The sequence below is a fragment of the Excalfactoria chinensis genome, chromosome 2, assembly GCF_039878825.1.
Source record: "Excalfactoria chinensis isolate bCotChi1 chromosome 2, bCotChi1.hap2, whole genome shotgun sequence".
Lineage (NCBI taxonomy): Eukaryota > Metazoa > Chordata > Aves > Galliformes > Phasianidae > Excalfactoria > Excalfactoria chinensis.
This window is the reverse complement of record NC_092826.1, coordinates 3,866,837-3,889,966: the sequence shown is the minus strand read 5'-3', so window position 1 is coordinate 3,889,966 and position 23,130 is coordinate 3,866,837. Positions and strand designations below refer to the sequence as shown.

Here is a 23,130-nt window from a genome sequence, read left to right as displayed (position 1 = left end):
AAATCTTCGAGTTGCAAATGAAAACTCAGAAAAAATAAGATCTGCTCTCTTCCCACAAGCCTGACTAAATGCCAGGCAGTTGTTCTTCCAAGATACCCCACTGGTAATTGCCTGCTTGACAACTGCCCTCAGCATTCTAAAGTAATCCTAAGGTTGAAAATAAACAACTCGTCCCCCTTTTAAAGTTTTCTTCACTGCTCCAAGCAAGCACAATTCTGTCCCAGGACACTTGAAAGCTCTCATGGAAATACTGCACAACATATCAGTTGTCAAGCTTTTAATTGAAACAGCTGCTGGATTCAAATGGGAGCCACCAACTACATCCAGAGCAGATTCAGGATGACTGCAAAGTGCTGCATTTCAGAAATTCACATATCCAACCAAAGTCACCTTGTGGATGTGAAGCATACTTCAGGAAGAAGACATAGAAGAAAGGATCCATAAGGAAAATCACAAGGGCAGATTAAGCACCAAAGGCAGCAGGTTTAATAACAAACAGCCAATGCAAAACTTGCTCAGCTTTTACTCCAAGTGAACCATGATGATGATTCCAGAGCAGCTTTGTTAATGCAGAAGTAACAAACCAGAACCCACACTCTCCCAGCCATAAGCCTCCCATCTCCATGCAAGCTGTCCCTCTGATTCATCACCAGTACTGCTGCTTATCTGCCTTCTGACAGCTTTATCACACACTCTGCTCTTTTAAATATGCATGTGATATAATTAATGTTTAACAATAGCATCAATTTGTATTGGTTTCTTCCTCCTCTTGTCAAAATCCATCATTTAAATATAAAAATGTCTGTACCTCAACAGGCTTTGTACTGACCCCAGCACTACCCCAGGTGCCCACATGATGAAGTACCACGACAGTGCCAAGAAGATCCCATGCTCTGGTTATGTAAGAATATTACTGTATTGCAAGCAAGTTCTGCTTGCTGTCAGATCAAGACATAAAGGAAAGAAGCAGACTTACCTGCTGGCAAAGATTGTCTTGAAATCTCTGTAACAATAAAGAAATGCATTTAGAAGGAGAAGGAAAAATAGCTCTAAAACCACATTAGCCTAATCACTTTTCTGCAAGGCTGCATTTGCTTAATAAAGCACGTTATCTGAAGCAATTTGCTAGCTGATGGTTACACCAAGTGCAAATCAAGAGCATTTCACTTGTCTCATCCTGTTTATTATCAAGATTAAGTTTTTGCCCACCTAGCTGAAGAGTGAAGATTACAGTACTAAGTAATGAGGGCAGTTATTACAGCAGAGCACTACACACAAATTCAAGCCTCAGAGATTTCACACTATTACCACCTCTACAGTTCCAGAGTTAAGCATCAGGGTTGTTAGCCCCTGCATACAAAGAGGATGTTTTTGTTTTCATCTTTATGCTTAACCCTTGAGCGAAAAGACCAAGCTTACAAACAAGCAGGTCTGGAACACAAGAAGCAAAACTAGAAGAAAAGAGCTGGATCTTCATAAAAGAGAAGCACAACATCTGCTGAACATTTTCATACTTAGTGTCAAGGATGCCTTCAGTAGCAACTGACTTTACAAAGACCACTGTCTCAGAGTCTAAATAAATCATATTAAAAGGTTATACCCTCAAGAAGAATAAACATAAGTGTAAACACGCCAACAGATCGTCGTGTCCTTTCTAACTCATTCCATTCCTTCTGCCTGATTTTCATACATACTTGTCAACTCAGTACATGGGAACCTAACAGGGACGGAAGGTGCCAATCATGGTTCAAAAAGGAAACTGAAATGCACACAGAATGAGACCGCAGACGTTAAACGTTAACGAGATCAAGGACTGGAGATTAACATCAAGAGGTTAATGAAAGCTGAAATTAATACAAGCAGGGGCAAAGAAGTACAAAGAAAATGAATAATAACCTGAGCTGAGCCTAAGAAGGGACCACATAGTTCCTTGCTTAACAGAGGCCAGCAGCACTGGGTAATAAATCCCTGTATTGGGTACAGAAGCTGTGCAGAAACTGAACTTTATCCACAGGTGCAGCAACTGGGACAAACGGTGAGATTATCAGGGCAGATGGTCACTGCTCTGACACTTAAGGGAAATAACACAGCTTAATCTTAATCCTGCTCTCAACTTCAACTTTCATTCTCTGAAGAAATAACAAAGAAGCAAAACACAATGTTAAAATGCTCACAGTGCAAACTAAAAACAGCAAGAGGACACCCAAAAGAGCAGGGAAAACATCACATGCTATGCTCTGGCAGAACACAGTGAGCATGCTGCATTTCAGAGATGCTCAACATGCTGCCTGCTTATGAACAGAACTAGCTTATGTGGTAAGGAATGTCTTCAGACAGGAGAAACCCTGACAGGAAGGAGCTGCATCGTGTGCAGGAAGGAAAAGCCCCAAGCTGCCTCCTGCCAAAGTGTCTGCACAGACTGCATGTCAGTGTACACCGAACACAGCTTTCTTCTGGAAGAAAAAACGTTCAAGCTACCACCACATTGTAACATGAAATTGATCCAGAGAGGTTTCACACCTTGCTGCCTGCTGCAACTACCGAACCAGGCAGCCCAAAGCCACATCCAGCCTGGCCTTGAATGCCTCCAGGGATGGGGCATCCACCACCTCCTTGGGCAACCTGTTCCAGTGTGTCACCACCCTCTGGGTGAAAAACTTCCTCCTAATATCCAACCTAAACCTCCCCTGTCTCGGTTTAAAACCATTCCCCCTTGTCCTATCACTATCAACCCTCACAAACAGAATCAAACTGCGGGGTAGAAAACACTGAATTCAATCTTAATTTCTCTACATTGCTGGAACAAAATCTCTACATTTCTCTTAAAGAAAACCAAAAATTTGATATACTATGCAAAGCTAAAATCTGCATTAACATTTCCTTAGATCCCAAGAACTACAGTGGGACTGAGCCAAAGGAACCTGCAAGATCAGCACTGTTACTATATTTAAGACAACAACTGTAATGATTTAGTACTTCCACGTTATGCTGCAAAACAGCTCTGTAAGTGCATTAACAGGAGAGATGCTGCACCTCTGGGAGGAGTACGCCTCCTGCAAATGTACATTCCTCTAATACAACCAAGTACAAGAGACTGTCTTCCAAGATTAATTGACACATGCAAGTTAAAAACGAGTAGGGGAAAAGAAATTGAAACCCGAAGGTCACATCAGTCAACTGAAAATTGCACAAATGCACTTAATGAGTTATTTGTGTCATATTTTCCAAACATTTCCATTAAGCCCAAGGTCCTCTATAGGCTAAAGCATCTTAACTCTGGAAAGTGCCAACTGCTACAGAGATAACAACTCATAGTAGCATGAAATGAAGCAAATAGTATCACAACTGCAAACAAAAGTACCAATTTTGTGGGGGCTTTTTAATGCCTGTTTGTGCATTTAACACAACAACAGTAAGGGAATGCTTGTTATATCCTGTATTTTTATTAGTTACAGAGCCTCATCATTAATTCTGGATGTTAGCTTCATGAGCCTTCTTACCTTTGGGTCTATCCCATCTCTCCAGTGCGTTCTCATCTTTTCTGGCTTAAAACTTTAAGCTTGTTCTCCAAATACAGTGGTGTCTCATTCAAAATCTAATACTGAAAACAGATTAGTGGCTTCTGGCAGCATTTTAAATACTTCATTCACTGAGAAGTAAACTGAGACCATACATTTAGCTGACTACTAATTTCACATTGCTTTTACACACTTGCAGACTTCGCAGTGCAATAAGGTTGCTCCTTGCTAAATGCTGTCTTCTAGTCTCCAAGCTTTCCCTCATTTCTCACTCAGTATAGCAGAGCTCACACAGCTGCATTTAGCACCTAAAGAAGTACAAGGCCATCTCTGCAGCACTCCTAAAACACAACACAGCCACATACAGCAGGGTTGCCAGGACAGTCCCCCTGCTGCAGTACAGCTTACAGGAATGTCAGCACTTTGGGACACCTGCTGCTGGGAACGTGAGCAAACTTTTCACATTGCCAGGAAAGGTAAAATAGACCAACTAAAGCCGACTTTAATCCTAGACAGACAGCAGGGCGATGACGTAGATGGCCTCAAGAGGTCATTTCCAATCAGTGTTTCCTTCACAGTATACGCAGATGACCAAAATAGAACAGGAAAGAAGCTGTAACAATTTAAGAGGTGCTACAGAACAAGTTCATTACCCAAAAGTCTTGTTAAGCAAATGAGTTACCTACATGAAGTCACTGAGCAGCAGTAAGCAATGGACTGTGAAGAAGGAATACTGTGATTACTTCTGTACCTACTGAGATCGCAGCATATCCTGAGCTGGTACGGCCCCACAAGGATCATTGAGTCCAACTCAATGGTTTGGAGCAGTGCAATCCCCACATAGGCTTTGTAGATGCACTCCCAGACAGCCTTCCCTATGATATCCAGCACACCAGGACATTCATCTTCCATTAAAACTGAAATAATTTGTATGAAACTATGCATTTATGCATTGCAGACTCTCCTCAAATGTTTTCCTGGAAATCGAGCCACAACTTCACATCCTTCTTTCCAAGAGTAACATCTAATCACTGAAAACAGGAATATTTTGTGAGCTTTGCGTTCTTACCTCGCAGTAACATGAGAACACAGCTCCATGGCTGAGGACAGAGGCTCAGAGCTTACCCAGGCTGCAGCACTGATCTCCTTCCAGAGCTGCGGTAAGGAGCTGACCACATGAAATTTCATCCTGCCTTACTGCAGCAGCAACTGACTCCAACCTAGCAGAGCCCCCCTGAAATCAGTTCAGATACTCAGTTTAAGAACTGATCCCTCATTCCAGCAAAGAATAAAGGCTTGCAGCACATGAGGAGCCTCAGACCACAAGCTCTGGGAAGCAAAGAAAATCATCCAGAAGCCATCCTTCCAACCAAACAAGGAATATCACAGCACAAAGATGTGATTTCCCTATTTACCTACCAGTACCCAAGTCATTTAGGCATACAAACTTTTAGCTTTCATGGGAATAAACCCACACAAAGTTGCCTCAGAGGCTACCTTCCTGCTATTAGAGGATAGATGCTCCTCTAATCTTTAACAAAGCTGAGATCTGTCTCATTTCCCCCCCCACCCACCCAGGAGCAACAAGGCAGAAAACTCACCCTCAAAATAAACTTAGGAAATTATTCTTTGTGAAATAACTTTTTGTTGCGAAGCAAAAAAATTTCCCTACAATCGATCCAGCAAAGCCCTCAGAGCTCCCATTAATTCAATCTGACAGCGCTCTCTCTAAGGAAAAGCCATTAAATAGCATTTATAATATGATGAAATTTCCATGCAAGATCTACAGTAACCACTGGTTAATTTTTTTCCCCTCTCTCTTGATGTATATATAGATAGATAGAGATATATTTTCACTTCATTGTTAGAAGTGCATACCTTATTTCTAACCTCAACTAACCTCCCTCTAATTTAGCAGCCCACAGAGCTGAATGTTAACAGCGCCTCATTATATCATTTCCCATTAAGGCAGTTTTAGGTGAACATCACTACAATACAGAGACCCATTTCCCTAAACTTTGAGTCACCCCTGCACACCCCAGTTTCACTTTTTAAACTTTTAGCAGCTTCTGTGCTTTACAGCCACCAATGCCTGATATTATATTCCTAAGTTAAGCATAACAGCACTAAAAATACCACTTCCTTGCTTAGGTTGAGTTTTTTTCCCCTGTTGACATACTTACTGCGTTTGCCTTCGGCACAGTAACAGGTGAATATCCACCACAACCTATCAGTTTGTATCTGGTGCTGTGGGGGAGGTGGGAAGAGAGAGGACTACAGGACAGATCCCCCCATCCACCAAACTCACCAGCATTCTTCGTCACTTGACCAAATTCACCATACGGACCTTCACATTTTTGTTTTCACCCCAGCTTCATAGGAGATCCAGGTGGCACTGCAGACATCTAACGAAACAGGTCCTAAATACATTTAACAGGATGGTCACCATCATACCTTGTAGTGATCTTTAAATATGTGGGAGCAAAATTTTGTATTACTGCAGCAAAAGTGTCAGTGAAGTCATCCTGTGCCTCGGGAACACCATCAGTTTGTATTTATTTCCATAACTGACAAAGCAGTACCTAATTAACTGTGGCATTCATCTTGCTGCCCCCAGCCTTCTGTTTATACCCTGCCTTCTGCTTCCCACCCACTGTGACTCAAAAACAAAAGCAATGTTTGGTCTCCTTAGTTTACAGCACCTACAGAAGCCTTTTCAAGAGTTTCCAGTAACAATTTCCTCTCTCCTGCAGAAGGAAACACTCCACCTAAATCACTTGGCTTATGGCTGTGAAACACTAGTTACTGACTACGGAAAAGAATCCAAATTCTCATTAAGATGCCATGTAACCCACTGCTCCTCTGCTCTGCACTGCTAAGGCCTCACCTGGAGTACTGCATCCAAACGTGGAGCTCTCAGTACATGAGAGACATGGACCTGCTGGAGGGTATCCAGAGAAGGAACACAAGGAAGATCCAAGGGATGGAACATCTCCCTGGTGATGAAGGGAGAGCTTGGGGCTGTTCAGCCTGGAAAAGGCTCTGGGGAGACTTGAGAGTATCTCAAGGGGGGGGGGGGGGGGGGAAGGAGGCTATAAGAAAGTGGACAAGACCCTTTAGCAGGGTCTGCAGGGAAAGAACATGGGGAAATGGTTTCAGACTAAAATAGGGGAAATTTAAACTATAAATATGAATACCCCATTATATGCCCATAAATACCAGTAAGCTCAATACAGACGTGATGTAACACAACCAGGGAAAAGCGTTCTGAGCAATAACTCAATCACACTCAGCACTTGCACTTTCTGCAGCTCTGACTGTAGGAGGAAGAACAAGTCACTGCTGACTGTTTTCTCTGAAATAATCAGCACCAAATGCAGTAGCCTTCAATAACAAAAAGGCTATAAAACATTGCCTGTCAAGAGGAAGGGTACTGAAACACAGTGCTTAAAGATTTCACTGTATGAAAAAAACCCAACACTAAAATCAATGCAGCACCTCTGTTCATAGTAAGAGTAGTAGGAGGTATGTGAAGTAACTACTGGAGATCAGCTCCAGCCAGATGAGAGCACAGTGAGCTCCCTGAAGCTCCTGCTACTGGAGGCACAGAGGCAGGTAGCATCAGCAAGTTCAAAGGGATACACAGTCCAGCAGGTCAACAAGGAAAGATGAGAAGGGCTCAGCAGGGAGGCACCAGCTGGTACCTCTGATGCAGTAGGGGATCCCAAGGGAAACAGGGCCAGACATGCATACCTTATTTAAACAGCACCTTCTGTTGCTGCTGGAGCACAGTGCTGTGCTGTGGAATCACCAGTCTCACCCAGCAGGGTCTGTCACACTCCTGTCACCATCACAGCTCTGTGCCTCTTCAACAGGAAGCACTGTTTTAATACTAAGTTAGCTACACTGTAAGAATGATCTTTATATATATTAATGCTTCAGAGCAAAAGGAAATGTGTTGCGCACCGAACAAGCCAAGGAAACTAAAACTGCTCAAGATATTTAAGGAGGGACAACTGTACACAAGCAGTGGCTCAGGTGTACCAGGAGCATCTCCAGCACTGTGATGTGTGATCACATAATCCTGCTGGCAATCCTCTGACGTTTTACAAACCTACCAATTCAGACCCTCAGGCAAGCCTTAGGGACAACAGCAGACACACACACTGTCCACATCGAGCTCTCCTCATTCGCACCACAGAGGGCCTCTTAAAAGCAATAGCCTTAGTGGAATGTTCTATTAAAAAAAATACAACAACAACAAAATCTGCCTTGAAATTGCTCTCAACTATTCAAGATGCCTTGTCTTTTCTAGTGACGGACTAGTGACATGCAGTGTTCCAACACATCACCCACATCTTCAAAAGCTGACAGGATTTTATAGCTCCTGTGCTAAAATACAAATTACTGCTGTGGGCCAGGACAGCTGTTTTGTGCTCTAAGTATGACAGGAACTCTAAGCATGAAGATGCTTCAGAATACAAAATGGGAACAAACACTTTGCAGGTACAGAAAGGAGCACCAAGGACACACCAAGAACAGATGACAATCAGGACTGGCAGGATCCTCACAAGCAACTCCAGCAGAGCTAGAAATCCCAGAGAAGAACACAAGAGAAACCTGCTTGCTTGGTTTCTTAGGTTTTACTAGCTAAGAAAAACAGAGGATACTGAAACAGGATACTGAGACAGCATTTTACAAGTTGTTGTTTTGTTTTTAAATAAGACTTAAATTCTTAGAAAGCTGGGAGAGTCACTTCTCTACACGTTCCACCCCTGTAAAATCATGCTGTTTCCATGGTTATGGCCCACACACGATTCCATTGTTACAGAAGTTTTCCTTTAACACTCGAAGCAAATGAAAGAAGGCTGGAGAATCAATGCAACCAACACGTTCAGCACACTAGGCAAATTCCCAGTAATCTTAGCATCACAGGCATAAGGATGGCTCCTTTAACAGAAATCTTGCTGTTTTGGTACCTCTTAGCACTTACCATGAACACAGACTGCAAAGCTTTATGCTACTTCACTGCACCATGTTAAGCCTCCAAACAAAGCATGACTCCTAGGATTCATATATACATATGTATTTATATATATAGGTACTTATTTATCTCTAAACATAATCGTTAATAATAACAAAAAATTCTCCATAACCTGGGTCAGAAGTAACCTCTTCAAGCTTTACGAACCATCTCAGATGAATCTGGCAGAGAAGAAACTAGCTAATGTGGTAATGAGAATTAACAAGAAAAACATTATTTCCTCTGGTACTCAGATTAAACCATTAAGAAACAGATCCTATCTATGCATCTTAAATATTTAGGTGCAACAGAAATAAAGGCAACAGATCAGGAAAAGGAAAGAGTAGGTTGAGTTATAGTCTATGTATCCATTTAAAACACAGAACAACTATTTTCTCGCTATGCTTAATGATAGCTGCATTTATGACCTGTTTGTTCCTTCCTCTCTCCCAGCCCAAGGCAGATGTTTGGGAAAGTTCTTTTCCCTGGCTTCAGCTCTGCTTCCCTGTCACCTTTTAAAGAGTCCTTCAGATGGAAAAGAAACTGAGGACAAATTAAGACGGCAAAAAAGATGACAAGCGAGGTGGGGAAGAAGTACATGCAGGAAAAACGCTCAAAGGAAATACACACATATACCAGGACAAAGAAACCAATGGATGTCTGATGAAAGCTAGATTAAAGAGTTAAAAAAAAGGGGGTGGTGGAAGAACAAGGCTGCAGACAGCAGAATTTCAGTGCACAACATGAGACAGTCTTTTTTCCCCTAATTGGTTCTGTCATGTAGCCATCGCAGAGAGACTCGCCAAAGACGCTGTTGTTGTGTCAAAGGAAAACCCTCCAGCACGTCTGTTCTCAGCACGAGCATGATCAAATGGGAGCCGCATTGGCTTGACAGAACACACCATGTGGGCACCTTCTGTATTCCGTTTGCAGTGACTTCCAAGCGTGGCCATTACTTGCACCAGTGAAGTGAGCAAGTCAGTTTATTTCTAATATAGCAGCATTCCAAGTCTGGCACACACGATTAATGGATTCTCATATCCACAAGCCCGCTAAAAAAAAACCCAACCCTTTGGTTTAGCATCATTAAGATGCTATCAGTTCTGAAATGCAATTTACGATGGTATTTCTCCTCTTAATCTGCTGCTTTATTTAATCAATTTAAATGCATGGTAAAAAACTTAATTTGACAAAATTGAATGCATTACTTCTCTGCCTCTGGCACAAAAGAGATTAAGACCACCAGAAATACTTGCAGAAAGATTCAAGACTCATTCCATCTTGGGTGGTAGATAAACATCAGCAATGCTACGAGCTCTGTATTCTGTAGACTCAATATCTGGTCTACAAAAGCTGTGAGTTTATTAGTTAACACTGTAATTACCATCCCAGCAGCTAACTCAAAGCGTGCCTCCTACACAAGCCATGACAGTAACATTTCATGTCAAGCTGCATAAAAATAGTTTACACAGTACAGACTCCAGACATTAGGAGCAGAGACAGCAAACACAACTCAATGCATACATCTTTTCTCTGTCCACCTTTAGGACTGGAACCTATACAGGTTGATAAACGCATACACCAGGACTGAATAAGCTCTTGACCCAAGTCACAGTAACACTAAGGTTGGAAAAGACCTCTAAGATCATCTAGTTCAACTGTCAAGTGCTTGTCTCAGCTGAGTCTACTTACAATCCTACCTAAAAATTCATCAAAAGCTTTGACCTCAACTAATTAGCTTACCCATAAATACAGTGAAAGACAAAACAATAGTCACCACAGAAGAATGTATGGAGATGCACAGAAAATGATAACGAAGCTGGAAGTTGCAGGAGATGCCTACCACGCAGCTCTGATGGTGAGACTTCAGCAGGTTCTCCAAGAAGTAGCTCCCATCCTCTCAGCGCCAAGGCTGCAGCACAACAGTACTGTCTGTGGCATCAAGCGAACGCTTCTGCCTTGAGCACTGTCAAAGAGATTCCGCTCACAAATAATTAACATGCCAATCCAAAAGGCATCGGCAGGGAAAGGAATCCTGATGGAGTACTGTTCACAAAGGGTGCGTTTCTTTCTTAGCTAAAAATCATTGTATCACACAGAATCACAGAATGACCCGGGTTGGAAGGGACCTCAAGGATCATGTAGTTCCAGCCCCCCTGCCTAGCAGGGCCACCAAACATATGCCTTTACTAGATCAGGTTGCCCAGAGCCCCGTCCAACCTGGTCTTGAACACCTCCAAGGACGGGGCATCCACAACCTCCCTGGGCAGCCTGTTCCAGGACCTAACCACTCTCCTAGTAAAGAACTTCCCCCTAACATCCAACCTAAATCTTCCCTCTTTTAACTTAAAACCATTTCCCCTAGTCCTGCTATTATCAGCCCTTTCGAAGAGTTTGCTCCCCTCCTGGGAGTAAGTTCCCTTCAGGTATTGAAAGGCTGCAATGAGGTCACCCCACAACCTTCTCTTCTCCAGGCTGAACAAACCCAACTCCCTCAGCCTGTCCTCATAGGGGAGGTGCTCCAGCCCCCTGATCATCTTCGTGGCCCTCCTCTGGACCCTTTCCAAAATCTCCATATCTTTTTTGTACTGAGGGCTCCACACCTGGACACAGTACTCCAGATGGGGCCTCACAAGAGCAGAGTAGAGAGGGACAATCACCTCCCTATCCCTGCTGACCACCCCTCTCCTGATGGAGCCCAGGATCCCATTTGCCTTCCGGGCTGCCAGAGCGCACTGCTGGCTCATGTTAAGTTTCTCATCTATTAGGACCCCTAGGTCTTTCTCTGCCGAGCTATTGTATTGCCTAAACAATTCCGACTCAGCTTCTAGTGACAGCTACTGAAGTAATGAAGTATATTAGAGATCTGTTTAAAGTTGATTTTAAATATACCATCATTTTCCATCTAATGATTTCATAATCCATGATTTCATAGGGGGGAAAAAAATGTTTTTATGGAAGAAAATACACCTAGTATTCAAAACATTCGATCTAAGTTCCTAATTAGATATGGAGACTTGGTACAACCATGTGGACGCTGGTCAAAGTGAACCATGTTTCCTGTACAAAGACAATAACTTAAGACCACAAGGAGGCATACAGAAGATGCACATTTTCCCCTAAGAACTGAGTGCTGCAAGGTAACACATCCAATTCCTCTCCCTACCACAACAGAAGTGCACAAACAACAGTGAACTATTTCAGGAGTATTCCCTAAACAGCTTTTCCTTTCTTCCACGCCCAGTGAATGAACAGAAACAATAGCAAGATATCCAGATTTCTCTGCTCCTTAGCCAGATTCATCAGTCAGCTGCCACCAAATCTCACAGTGGCAAAAAATGAATCAAACTTGGCCACGATGATGAAGAACAGAACTGACAGCTATTTCATGCGCTTTTACCTTCAGCAATACTATAAGAAAAAGTGGGGGGTTACTGTATGGTGATCTAGTTTTCAAATGGTCATATATGAAATGCCATTATCTAGGAGACACTGTAAGATACCCCCTGCCCATTGTTATTAACAGCAAATACTGAAGGAACACTGAGAACATCAAAAATCCCTGCTCCTCACCCCTCCCTTCTCCGATATCTGTGGAGATGGCATCCTAAAAACCATTCTCAAGTCACTGCAGTTCAAGCTTCAGAGAGATAAATGAGAAATAAAATGGTTTAAGATACAAATCATTAACCTTAATTTTCGGGTAATTATTAGAAAACAAACAAACAAACAAACCCATTTTCAGTGTAAACTGTTTCAAGCCAGTCAATATCAGAGCAAATATGAACTTGACTCTGCCAAAACATGCTAAACGGTTTTGGCATAGAGCCACCCAGTTACTGCATAAAGAGGAATGCACACATAACATACACATACATAACTTTGGAATACATACACCTGCTGCTGATGTGCAGAAGAGATATAAGAGAAGAACTACAGTGAATCCTCACTCTGCTGTCAGGTCAGGTAGAGGTAATATTTCATCATTCTGCAAATTAAGCATTTTTGACAGTACGAAGCAATTACAAGCTGCAAACACTAACAACACGTCACTGAACTTTAGCTGAAATGACTTCTACTTTGTCTGCTGCAGCACATAAGAACAAAAAAAGTGAAGTTTTTAATCATAGGACACTGAAAGCTAGAGCAAACCAGAGGCAGCTCAGAACAAAAGCATTACTCTCCATCTAAATGGCAGGGAAGAAGCTGTTCTGAATAGATTAATAAAGCTTCTTTAGTCTGTAGAAGAGAAGGCTCCGGTGAGACCTTACTGCAGCCTTTCTGTACATGTAAAACGTCTCTCTCCGTGTTTTGGAGATGCAGTAATAGAACGAGGGAGAACATTTTTAGCTGGAAGAGGGGAGATTTAGATCAGACATAAGGAAAAAATTCTTCACTCAGAGAGTAGTGAGGAACCAGAACTGGCCCAGAGATGCTGTGGATGCCCCGTTCCTAGGGACATTCAAGGCCAGGCCGAGCAGGACTTAAAGCAGCCCAGCCTGGTGAGACACCCCCCTGCCACAGAAGGGGGATTACATGACCTTTAAGATCCCTTCCACTCTAAATCCTTCTACGATTCCATAAGAAATATAAGAGTTTTCCAGCTGGTTCCAAGTTTCATAAGTACCCATTTGGCACCATCCACACCTGCATGCTTTGGGGCCAGGTACCAGCCTGAAATCAGCAGCTCTACTCAACTGTGTTTTGGAGCTTCTGCCACAGTGCTGAACTTGCTAAGAACCAGTTAATATTCAAAACCTATATGGAAAAGGGTAGCAGAGAGGAGATATGCAGCATAAGCCTAATTATTTAGGAAATCAGGCTACTTAACATATTTTACATGCAAATGTATCTTCTATATGCAACAGAATGAACCACGTGGAGCTTGGAGTTGGATTCCATCCTCTACAGATCCCTTCCAACTCAGGATACACTGTGATGGTGATTCTGTGATTCCCAAAATCATGTTGGTGGACAGAGAGGAAATGCAATGTCAGGGGGTGGGAACAGATCTTGACTGCTTATTTTTTATAGTTTCAATGTGTCCAAGTGAGTTTCTGCATAGAGATGGACATCACCTGGTCCACGCTAATTACACAACAGAAGTCTTATACCAACATTGAATGTTCGCAATCTACTAGCTTAAATTCATAAAACACAACATCAAAACAACGCAATGAGAAAAACACCAAGAACAGCTTTTTCCAGCAGGCTTTCCTAATGAACACATCTTCACATCCACCTGTGAACAATCAGTATTGTCAACAGCCTCACTTATTACATACAAGTCTAAAATCCAAAGTCTACAAAATAGTTAGATGCAATTCTAAAAATAAGAAGTGCCTTTCTGAGGCAATGCAGGCAGCACTGAGTTACTGTGACTCATTCAGAGCCCTCGTTCCAAAGCACTAAGATGAATACAAGAATACCTTTTATCTATCTGACCTGCATCCAGCACGTCTATTTCTGAAAAGTTTAAAGAACAACATTATCTCATTCTTAGCATTAACTTGAAAAGCCAAACAAGATTCCAGCTCTCCCATCTCTTTACCAAAGTAAAAAAACCACCAAGCCAGACTAAGAAACTAAGAACTTTATCTCTGTTGTATTTAGACTTCTGAGATTTACACTCTGCAGGACTTTACTCCCTATTTTCCTCCCCAGCCTTCATCTCAAACCCTAAAACTACAGCCATTCAAAAAGCAAACAGGTTGCTTTTGAAGTTGGAGGTACAGCACAGGTTCTGCCACAAAATGGCTTCCATGTTTTCTGTTCCTTCCACATACATCATTAATGGACAACTTGTCTCCTAATACATCACTGGTCAGGTTGGTAGAGGCACCGTATCCGATGCCCTAGGGCCAGAAAAGCCAAGAAGAGCTTAGACGACCTTGCTGTGTTACGCTGACCTTCATCAGCCCAAGTCAGAGACAAACATCCAGGCTGCACGTGGCTCTTTCCAACCACTGACCTCAGCAGATACTCACAACCACACAGAGCTCCTGGTGGGCTCCAGAATTATGTGTTATAACCAAGACCTGATGGACCTCCACCCAACATGCTCCAAAGGTGAGCAAGTTATTCAAATGAAAGGCAAGCAATCATAGCATTCGATTAGGTACAAAACAAGGACATGTATCAGAATATGAAGTAATACAAGACTAAAGTCATTCACATTGTCTCATACAACAGCCAAAATGTATTGTTTTTAAGGGATAAAAAACCTCATTATATTAAACATGACAAATGACAATTCTCTCATTAACATATAGTGGAGGAGAGAGGGAAAGTAAGCACACATCTACATTGGGAACATTCATGCACTGGACTGCAGCTCTGGTTAAGAGCTAAATACTGAAATACGTGATGAAAACCACTGAGGTCTGATGCCTGAGTTTTCTGGGAAGCAGAACTCTGTGAGATGGACAGTATGAATGATAAGTGTGGAGCTTCCATGTTTTTCCCATGCAAGTCACATTACCGTCATATAACAAAGCTGGTTAATAGTAATTTATTTCTTACTGCATTTTTTCCTCTTCATATTTGAACCAAACCTTTCAACAAGTAACATACAGTGCAAACGAGCTAGTCTCATGTCAGCAGAGTTGGTTTAACAAGTGAACTGCATATATAGAACACACAGCAGTAGTGCAATGTGTGACTTTCTGAACCACCCCTGCATATTTAAGTATGGAATTTAAGATTTATTATCCATAATTCAGAAATGCTTTTCATTTAGAAACACCAACATATAAAATCAATACTTAATTTACAGTCAGTGTAGGAGTTAAGAATGTAAGAAATTAACTTTGACACTCTGCTGAAATTTGAGTGCTCTCAGGCAAATCTGAACACGTCCTCACTTCAAAACACGTTATAGGCAATTTTAATAACAAGTAATGGTAAGAATTGCCATGACTTCAAGAACAGATTGTATATGACCTCATCAGACCAGCAATAAATAAAATATGGATGCTGCAGAGGTCAAAACCAAGATGATACAAATTTGCTGAAGTCTTCCACTGCTGTCATTTTCATTTTACCCACTACCCGATCATAGAACGGTTTGGATTGGAAGGGAACTCAAGGATCATCAAGCTCCAACCCCTTAAGCATCGGGGGATACAAAATCTGCAAAGAAAAGTATTAGGTTCTCAAAGCATAACTCCCCATTCAGTATCTGCGCTGTTTCAGCTACTTCTTAAACCTATTGCGCTCCACTGAATGTAGCTATCACAAATATACTGAGAATGCCTTCAGGTGGGAGTTTTAGAAAAGCAAAACCAGTATCCTCTGATCCAAATTACTCATGTTGCTGGAATAACAGTTATGACAGCGATGGCAGCAACATTCTATGCAGGTTTGTCTGCTGCCATCACTGTGGATATAGATACCATAAGCACATGAAGCAATGTAACTTACTGGTTTTGTTACATCCTTCTTGCACATTTCCAGAAGGTGAGCAGTGTTTATTTTATGTTTCCAAGGTAAAGTATTGCTTATCAAAAGTAATCAAAACTCCCTATATTATCATCAGGATTCTGTCAATTTTCTGTCTCTGGGACTCAGGATTTAATATCAAGCTCTCTTCCTTAGAGAAGCAGGACAGTAACTGGTACAGACTCACACTACATACACACATTTCCACACACCCCACATTAAAAATAATAAAAGCAAATCTTCCAGGTAGCTTTGGTTTGGCTTCTCTTCAAACCTTATTAACAGGAAACCTCTGGACTGAAGTCCAGGGCCACTGCCCCCCAGACATCCAAACCTTCATTGACTACTTATACAAGATCTCCGGGAAAAAGCAGGCCTCTTAGTAAAGCAAGCCTCCCCTGAAAATACTTAGAGGTCACTCTGTTTAAAAACATCTTCTTTTAGGGTCACATCTGTTTAATATTTAGCACAGAGCCAGAAGCACGAGGACTCGGGTTGGATACAAACAGATCCTTACTCAGGAACAAGCTGCCTGCAGAAGCAGAACATAAAACTGGGAATGGTTCAAAGCAAAGCACATACAGGCTTCTGTCCATGAAAGGGCACAAACCCACTCTGACTGGCAGAACCACAGGCATGCAAACCTGCAAAATGAAAAGCCACTCTGTCAAATTTTATTCTCGTACACAGATGAGTATTCGGCTGATAGGATAAAAAGACTTACTATAATGCTCTCACCAACCGAGGATCGGGTTGCAATAAGAAACAGATTAGTCCTTGACAGACACTTGCTTCTCACCTATCAAGTTGTATAGGTCAAGACTTGTTTTAGGAGAAATTATTCCTCAGAAAGAGCTTAACCGCAATGAATTAACATATTTACTTCCCTTCTTCAAATTCAGTGTTTAACATGTCAAATAATTAACACACAGCCTCTGACACCATGCAAAAAGGAGGTGCATGTTCAGATCCTGTCTGCTTTCCACGGACAAAAGTTACTATGCAGAGGTTCGTAGGGTACACTCTTCACCATAGTAAAAGCCCAGCTCTAATTTATATGAAGATGATTTATAAGAGTCAGTGTACGTTAAAGGCAGATGAGTACAACTTGAATTGTTCTGCTTAAAATAACTATGATACAATACCATTCAGACTCACAGTAATGTCACTATTGACAAAACAACATCAGAAGACCATTAGAAACGGAAGAAAGTCAAAATACACGAAGCATCAGTATTAGCAGAAAAAAAACCACCATCACTTTTGGACATTTATCTTACAGAGATCAAAGAATAAGAGAGTAAGCTGAAAGGAAAAAATCTCCATGGCCACAGCCATCCTAATTTCTTTGGACCTTGATACTGACTGAACCACTGCCAGACTTTTATCGTCCTATCCTGAAAGTTAAACCGACCAGCCTGGTCCTGAAAGAGGGAAATGACAACACTACCACCTGCTTATAATAAACACAAATATAATCTGGAACGCCCAACTTGGAGCCCCGCTGACAACCATGACTTTTTAAGTGCCCTTTTCCTTTCCACATGCCTAATACTATTACACTAAAATAAGAAATGACCTTTTTATTTTAAATAGGTATCTCAGCGATTTAAAGATCACACCTTTCACAATACAGCTGTGAGCTGCAGCAGCACAGCTTTCACACATGCTGAAGAGCAGCATTCTAGTGGTGCCTTTTAGCAGCGCCTACTGAGCCTAGGTTTTGTTGTTAGCTGAACCCCTTTAGAGTGCTCTTTACAATTGGGGCATCTAGTTTAATGCAATCATTTGTAGGTGCAGCTATAGACTGTTATTTGCCTCCTCATGCCCTCTCATAGTCCCTAATAATAAATTTAAGCCTGTGAAAACACTGCATATTTCCATAACATTGTGGACAACACCTCTGCTCCAAATTGGCCCAAAACTCCACTGTATAGTTGGAACATTTTAAATGGAAGTAGTTGGCAGCACAAACACAGCAAGCAGAAGAAAACTCTTCCTTAGTACAGTCTGCCCAGCTATAAGCTTAGCAAGCACGCTCAAAGCATTTCATTTCAGCTAGAAGCTAAAGAATGATGATACATGAGGAAGAATTACAAAACACAACGTTCTAAAGAACGGAGAGAATAAGCAAGACTATCTATAAGCACCTGGACATAAAGGTTAGGTTGTTCTGAAACTATTTCTACGTGCTGTTCACTTATATCTGTTCTTGTGTCCTCTAGGCAGATGAGAAGGAAAGCAGCTTTAGGAACTGCTGCTACAACTTTATCATACAATTTTCTACCAGTTTTACACCTAGGTTGGAGTAGCCAAGCACACACGTGCAAAACACAATCACTGGCAAGGCAATACAAGATTGCAGCTTGTCAGTATGGTTTTGTGTCCATTGGTTTTCCTCTCCTTATATTAAGTAGGCAAAGTCTGTAACACAAGGGCAGTCATTAACACTCAAGGTACAACTCAAGATACAAAAGCAGTAACAAAAACCATCAGAAAAGATAACAGGAAGGTCTACAGGGAAAAAAAACAGGAATTTTCAAGCCTTGGAAAGATTACGGTCTGGTTTGAATTTTGATCTTTTTGATGCTCTGCAGAAATCCCGCCTTCAAGCATTTTGTTTACAAGAATCCAGTTAACACACACTGTCAACGTGCACTGAAAGGCTGATTCTGGGCTGATCTGTGTGTCTGAAATTTGGATATTCTGGAAGGTCAAAGCACACTACGTAGCAACATGATGTGTGTTATCATTGGGGTCTTTTTCTGTATAAGAATGGGCCAAGAGAACTGTAATATCAGCAGCTTTCTTTGACCAGTGTTGCAGAGCCTCATGCAATTCCTGCAGCAAGTAACAGACACTACAGGTTCTAATCCATTAAGCAGAACATAGCCAAGGACAATCATTCCTTACTAGCTAGGTAAGTGAAGTGCTCTCACAGAAACAGGGCTACAGCAAACTTCACTGCAAATATAACTCTTCAGCTGTAAGAGCAATATGTCTATTTTTAGAGAAGTGAAAAATACAATACAAGAACAGAGCAGATCAACCATAAGGAACCAGAGTTAATTTGCCTTTTAAAACAATGAAGGTGCATGCAACCCAAGTTATTACAAGCACAAATAAGAGCCTATCACCATATCAGCTAAGCACCACAGTCATCACTCTGGACAACATGTGTAGGCACAACACATTTGAGATACTCTTCCTGATTTGAGCAGGTCAATACAGTGATTCCATCAGGTATGTACTTGCAGGTCTGGGATGATGAGAAAATGAGTTGCCCCAAGTCATAAAGAATCATTTTCCATACGAAAAGCTCTACCTCCTTTAAGTATTCCCAGACAAACCAGACAGACTGCATTAAACTACACTGAGGGTTGAGACAACTAAGGAGAAAGTACTTAGATTTATTTCCTCCCAGCCCACTTCCATGCAAAAAATAAAACAAGTGCATTGGGGGCAACCTCATGAACAACAGCTATCCTGAGCAAAGGCCAGGACAGATTGCTCAGGAAGGCATTAAGCATCACATGGCACGGATTGTGTTTGTTTAATTCAAGTTCATTGCTTTTAAAACTGTGCATAACGAATGCTGTGGTGACATCTGCCAATACAGATAGAGCACAGCAGGAACCCAGGCAGAGCAAAGAGCACATTCAGCAGTGAACCGCCCATGAACTCACTCACACTTGTGAGCCCAGCCTGCCTGGAAGAGTTTGAAGTTTACCATAAGCTTGGTGGAAAAATAAATCTCCAATGTGCTGGGAGACCAGAAGAATAAAGCAGATACAAATCCAGCAAAATCCCACTACCAGAAGCCAGGAGGAGCTATAAGCACACCGGTGTGATTGGCTTGAAGCAAACACTTCTTACCTTAAGAAATAAGAATCCTAATTCATTGATCTGATAGTTTTTGAATGAGTAACGTGTTCAGTACAACAAGGTTGCTTGTCAGATACTGGTTTAACTCCAATTAAAGTAAAACCTGGATGCTGCAAAGCATTCAATATCACCTGTAAGGATATCATTAGGAGAACTGTTTTGTGGGGTAAAGCTTCATGGGTGGAAGTGGTAGCACCACCTACTGCCCGTGGTGTCCCTCTTTACACAGACTGTATGCCCACACCATTACCTACAGAAGCCCGGCACCAATTCCATACACGGAGTCAGTCACAAAGCTCAATGGTTGCTCATAGTCTCACCTTATTAATATATGTATTCTGCACTGGTTAATAAATATTGAGAGTAAATATTCAGCATCAAGGGGAAGACAAAGAATACTTTATGAACCGAAGCAATCAGTGTCATCTACACATTCAGAGCTGCTGGATAATGTTAAGAGTCATTTATTTAAGCTTTGCACAATCAACCATGTGTTTCTCTTTCATGGACACATGCCTTGATACCCTGGGGGTTAAATACACAACCGCCAAGTACTTTCAGGTGCTATTCAAACCAGTGAGAGACTTGCTTTGAATGCAAATGTTTTAAGTGCTATAAGAAGAACAAAACGACATGTGTGAGTAGGGATCTAAAAAGTAATCATTTGAACCTAAGTTTGGTGATTCATCCACTACAGATACAAATATGAATATAAGATAAAAGGGTCAAGCAGACACTACCTGCAAACTTAACAGGAAATCTCCATTCTGCCAGAGAAGGACTCGAAGAGTGCAGCGAATAGAGAGATGTTTTTGGTACCCTGTGAGGTACTGGTTTTGTGGAACAAAAGGCGTGATTGTGTAATGAAAAGACCACCGTGGTACACATAAGAGCTTAAATTCTGGCAATTTGAATATATAATTTACAATAATGGTCTCTCAACACAGCAAGAGACTCAGCACTTTTTTTTTCTTCCCCATTTCCACTGGAGCTGTCATCCTGGTATTTGCATACATAATGTCAATCAGGGTAAGCAGCGCTAATCTTTTCCTCCTAACAAATCCCCAGCCAAAAAATAATCCACGTTTTAGCATTAACCTGTCAAATAGGAACTTCTCGCAATTTGCATTTAATGTATTTTGCTGTTTCTTCTTACTCACCCCTTTTATTTCAAATCCTTGTTATTCACAGGGCTGCTTTTCCATAACGTCTTATCTAGGAAGGCACTGCAAGTTATTTACCTAACAAACCCATCAATGCTCCGTTGCCGTGCTTCTACCAGGATATGACTCACTTCTGCCTTTTACAAACTACGTATTCCAAAGACCAAACAAACTCAGCTCACAAAACATACAAGTGTGCTTTTTGCCTATGACATCACCAGTAGTAGCTGTTCTTTTTAAAAGGTCAAAACAAATGAGGAAGTGTAAAAAACCTGAAACCAGGGGTTTCATTTGTAGGCCACTATATAAAGGAACTGCAGAGAGGATGCTGTTTTCTCCCCCTTCCCCTTTGTTTTATTCATTTACCATATATCAGCATTCCTTGTAAGAAAAGTTAAAATACCACCTCTGTTATTCCATCTGAAACATAATTCAAGGTAACACAGAAGGCAGCAAACTGATCTTAACTGACAAAAAATACCAGTAATGATGCTTTTCGTTCTAACAAAAGTACTTCAGATTCCTCCAGTTTAATTGACAAAACCAAAGACAACCACTTTGTAAGGCATTCAATTAATTCCTTGGAGTGGTGGAAATTTTCTTCTCCCCAAGGATTTCCATCTACTACTTGTTTGGCACATACCAACAGCACCCCAAACCAGAAAAAGGGAAGAAATGAATAAAAAAGTAGAAGTAATTACTGTAAAACTGAACATTTAAGAAAGGCCAACATCTAGACCATGCGTGGAGTAAGAAATTATACACAAAAGACACCTGGCCCTAAAAACGCAGGCAGTCATGAGGCATTAAGTGACCCTTTGTTGACTCCCAAAAGTGAAAATATGGACAGATCCCATCAAGCTTTGCATTTCAATGCACCAAAGCTGAACTGCAACACAACAGGCTGAAAACCCACTGGGGATCCAGTCCTTGCACAACACAAGCAGCCACATCTGCTGTTACCAAGTGTATTACAAGCCAGGCAAGGAGAATATTAACCTAAAGCAGGTGACAAAAGTTTTAAGCAAGGTTCTGACATACCAACAAGCTACATGCAGAAGTACCATTGAAAAGGCAAGAGTTTCATTCTGTTACACATTAAAGCCAAAGCCATAGAGAAAAATACTATGTAATACATGGTCACAAACCAGCAACCACTGACAACATGGAAAAAAGCAAGCAAAGTCAACAATGAAATAAAAATGGATCCAATGAGTTCTTCTAGCTATGCTCAAGTACAAAACCATCATGAACACCCAGACACATCAGCAGCAATAGAAATGGGCATCAGAGAAACTCTTAACAAGTTTGCAAACATAACCGTTCACCCGGGAGAGAAAAGTCCCAAGGAATCACAAAACAACCAAAATCAGAGTCCTGTAATACAAAGAATACTGTGATTACCCAACTTCCCTACTCCTGCGTGCAGCTTAAGGTCAGCCCCCCCCCCACAGTGAAAACTTTGCCTAAGGCAAACTGCATGTACAAGACCGCTAACATTTTGCTCCAAAGCCAGAACGTCAGCTTGGTCAGCAAGTTTCCAGCTCTGTAACTCTGGTAGGTGAGAAGACACTCTACATATTTATTTTGTGCACGAGGGGAGCTTATAATCAGAATGAACCATTCTACTAAGGACAGATCCCTGTAAGGAAGGGCAAAAATACTGATGTACTACCTACCTTAAGTAGACTTTCCAGCTCTCAGCAGTAGGTGCTTGATACAAGACGAAACATGAAATCTGAAACGAACATTTAGAACAGATTAGGTTATTCCCTTAACATTAAACTAGTCAAATATCCAACACAAATACAACACAAACAACTGATATCCATTATATGAAGAATCTTCCAACGGAGTGAATGGCAACAGATACCCCAGTTTACTGCTAAAAGGGGCTTACATATGAACTGAAAATAGACACTTCCAGGCAAGCTGCCATCAGTTGTGTAGGTCTTGTGAGCATGAAAAATTTCTCTTTATGGTTTTCAGGGGCAGGAGAAGCCTTAAAGGATTCTGAAATGAACTTTTAATATAGCTTCCATTTAATGGCAAGAGCAGTTCAGAGAACTCTGAAAATCCTGACAAGTGGTCCAAAAGATGA

The 23,130-nt window shown here is 41.5% G+C and overlaps 1 protein-coding gene across 4 annotated transcripts in view; it reads right to left on the bottom strand.

Moving 5' to 3' along the window:
* The window catches only part of PTK2 (protein tyrosine kinase 2), a 175,874-nt gene that overhangs the window by 139,275 nt on the left and 13,469 nt on the right, over positions 1-23,130 (bottom strand). For 2 of the 4 annotated variants that reach the window (XM_072328191.1, XM_072328193.1), the window contains exons 2-3: positions 22,709-22,767; positions 977-1,003 (exon numbers count right to left, since the gene is read on the bottom strand). The gene's annotated coding sequence lies outside the window, so the exon portion shown is untranslated. The remainder of the gene's footprint in view (positions 1-976; positions 1,004-22,708; positions 22,768-23,130) is intronic. The other 2 variants (XM_072328190.1, XM_072328192.1) reach the window with 1 other exon arrangement.